Below are 3,738 nucleotides of genomic sequence, written 5' to 3'. Positions count from 1 at the left end.
TTAAGCTCAGAAGAGTTTATTATTACCCACCTTCTGAAGCTTTCTTTTGTCAATTTGTCAAACTCATTCTCTGGCCAGTTTTGTTCCCTTGCTGGTGAGGAGTTATTTTCCTTTGGAGGAGAAGTGGCATTCTGGTTTATGGAATTTTCAGCCTTTTGCACTGGTTTTTCCTCACCTTCTTAGATTTATCTACCTTTGGTCTTTGCTGTTTGTGACCTTCGGATGGAGTTTTTGCATGGTTGTCCTTTTTGCTGATGTTGATGCTATTGCTTTCTGCTTGTTAGTTTTCCTTATAACACTCAGGCCCCTCTTCTGCATGTTTGCTGGAGTTTGCTTGGGTATCACCAGCGGAGGCTGCAGAACAGCAAAGATTGCTGCCTGCTCCTTCCGCTGGAAGCTTCCTCCCAGGGGGGCACTCGCCAGATGCCAGGTGGAGTTCCCCTGTATGAAGTGTCTGTCAACCCCTGCTGGGAGGTGTCTCCTAGTCAGGAGGCACAGGGGTCAGGGATCTACTTGAGGAGGCAGTCTGTGCCTTAGCAGAGCCTGATTGCTGTGCTTGGATATCCGCTCCTCTCTTCAGAGCTGGCAGGTGGGAATATTTGAGTCTGCTGGAGCTGTGCCCACAGCCACTCCTTCCCCCTGATGTTCTGTCCCAGGAAGATGTGAGTTTTATCTATAATCCCCTGACTCTGGCTGCTGCCTTTCTTTCAGAGATGCCCTGCCCAGAGATGAGGAAGCTAGAGAGGCAGTCTAGCTAAAGGGGCTTTGTGGCACTGTGGTGGGCTCCTCCCAGTTTGACCTTCCTGGTGAGTTTGTTTACACTGCAAGGAGAAAACTGTCTACTAAAGCCTCAGTAATGGTGGATGCCCGTCCCCACACCAAGCTCGAGTATCCCAGGTCAACTTCAGACTGGGACTTCAGACTGCTGTGCTGACAGCGAGAATTGCATGCCAGAGGATCTTAGCTTGCTGGGCTCCATGGAGGTAGGATCCACTGAGCAAGACCACTTGGCCCCCTGGCTTCAGCAAGCTTTCAGGCAGGTGAACATTTCTATCTCACTGACATTCCAGGCACCACTGGGGTATGGGGAAAAAAAAAAAAAAAAAAAAAAACCTCCTGCAGTTATCTCGGTGTCTGCCCAAACGGCCACCCACTTTTGTGCTTGAAACCCAGGACCCTTGTGGCATACGCACTCAAAGTAATCTCTTGGTCTGTGGGTTGCAAACACCGTGGGGAAAAGCGTAGTATCTGGGCCGGATAACACTGTTCCTCACTGCACAGTCCCTCACGGCTTCCCTTGGCTGGGGGAGGGAGTTCCCTGAGCCCTTGCACTTCCTGGGTGAGGCAACACCCCACCCTGCTTCTGCTCGCCCTCCATGGGCTGCACCCACTGTCTAACCATCCCAGTGAGATGACTGGATACCCCAGGTGGAAATGCAGAAATCACCCACCTTCTGCATTGGTCTTGCTGGGAGCTGCAGGCCACAGCAGTTCATATTTGGCCATCTTCTGGACTCAAGAAAATGTGTTCTTTCTTAGCAAGGTACTGTTTGCCTATATTGCTGACTATCCATTATTTACTTCTCTTCATCTTCTAACTTGTAGTTTTGGAGATTTTCAAGGTTTAGCATAGTATTCACAAGTGATGCACATGGGAACTAAAGAACAATTTTACAGTGTCATTTAAATCTTGAAACTTTGATTGTTTATAAATATGTCTCAATATAATATATACGAATCATGTTCTTTATATTTCCTTATGGAACTAGATATCACTTCAAGAGATGGTTAAGATTATAAGTGATAGTAATTTATGTAAATAAATTAAACAAGTTTACAATATTTTTCTGTGATAATAATAATTTATCTTACAAATTTCCCTTACAATGTTTCAACTTGGTTTATTTGAAGTCTGAGTGTTATTTTAAGAGATTTTTGACAGTTACTTTCTAATCACTCAAGAGAGAAATTTTGATAAGAAATCAATTTTAGGAAGTTATCTTGAAATTATGATGATTCGAGAAAGGTCTTGACTGGCATTAATGTCAATTGGTATTAATGTTAATATAACGTGATTGTGAGAAAACAATGATTGTTACAATGTATTTGGTGGATTTGCTGAATTAAAATCAAGAAAAATAATTTTAAGTATTAGAAATATAATTAGTAATTACATGTTTCTATTTTACTATGTATTCAAACATTGTTGTTTACCCATAGAATACCAAGATATGTGCAATAATTAAATTATCTTACCTTTGATATTTTGCAAAATTTCATTAATATCAAAACCATAATTTTACATTATTTGATATTTTTAGGAAGGTGGTTTGTGTCAAAGTAGGGTGGTAGATCATATATGATGTAACATTACTAGCTTGACTTATAATATTTAGTTAGACCCATAGTAAGTGAGCCTCCATTTGTGCTCTTCACAACTGCTACAAAAATTAGGGGCAAACTGGCCTTACATTTAACTCATTGCTCAGTTTCTATACCTCACTCAGTCTACTTGCTCCTCCTCCCCCATGTTCTCCGTCATAGAAAATCACACTGTTAATAATCTATTTGCTCTATCCAGCTTCTTTAATATTGAGGACCTCATCTAGTTTGAGACTCTTCAAAATTAGTGTACCCTTTGGTTAGAACAAGCCTTACTAGTCATTCTTAATTACTAATTCCACATCAGTTTGAGTTATAATTTTTACAAAGACCATCCCTACTCCATTCAATTTGTTCATTTCTTTTGCAGCATGCTATTATTTTATTTTTGCAACTAATATTTAATTATTATTTTGATATATGTCTTATCTATAATACTGTAAGCTTCTAAAGTAGGGTATGATATCTAAAATATTCATCACAGTTTTCCATACACTGTGCAATGTCTACTTATGAGATGTATGTGTGTATCAAATTGAATTAAATTGTTTTGAATGAAACAATTTCATTCAAAAACAATGAAAGTACCTGAGAATAGGGCCAAGAGTAGAATAATTTCTCTGGAAATTAATTCCATGATTTCCATAAAATATGAAAATCTATAGTGAATAATAATAAAATAATAAATAGAAACATAATTCAAGAAAAAAAAAATGTTGCTAAAGGAAAACCCCAGTGCTACAGTTCATATGCTTGTACCAATAAAATCAGATCTCCATTCCAGTAAATGTCATTCAAGCATCTTAGCATTATTTTAAATTTGCAAATGCTGTGGGACTACCTTGATGAGGAAGACTTTTACATCTGTCATTGTGACAGGTTTTCAGTAATTTAAATGTTTGGACTCAAAAATGACTGCATTGAAAGATAAAAATAAAAAATTTCAGAAATTTGTACAATCATTGTATTTTTCATTATTTAATAACTCTAATTTATTCTATGTCTTAGTAGTTAAACAGAGGCTTGAGCTTTAGAAAGACATGAGAAAAGTTTCTGCAAGATTGAGTTGCTAAGAAAATAAATTATCTACTTCATATTTATTACCTAAAAATAAATGTTTCTAATTTAGCACATTCTCTAACAAAAACACTTCCCTTGACTTACAAATGTAAGTTAGTTTGCTCTTATGAGGTTGATATATAAAGAAATGAATTAAAATCTCTCTGTAGAAATGGAATGTGGTAACAAGTTATGTTTATTGTTGCAGTTTATCTTCTTATTAAAGGAATTATATCTGATATTCTATTCATTCTCTCTTTAACACTCATTTGTCATATTCTAAAATGTTTTAAAGTA

The sequence above is a fragment of the Macaca nemestrina genome, chromosome 2 (assembly GCF_043159975.1).
Source record: "Macaca nemestrina isolate mMacNem1 chromosome 2, mMacNem.hap1, whole genome shotgun sequence".
In the NCBI taxonomy this organism is placed as follows: Eukaryota; Metazoa; Chordata; class Mammalia; order Primates; family Cercopithecidae; genus Macaca; species Macaca nemestrina.
This window is presented reverse-complemented; position numbering follows the sequence as displayed.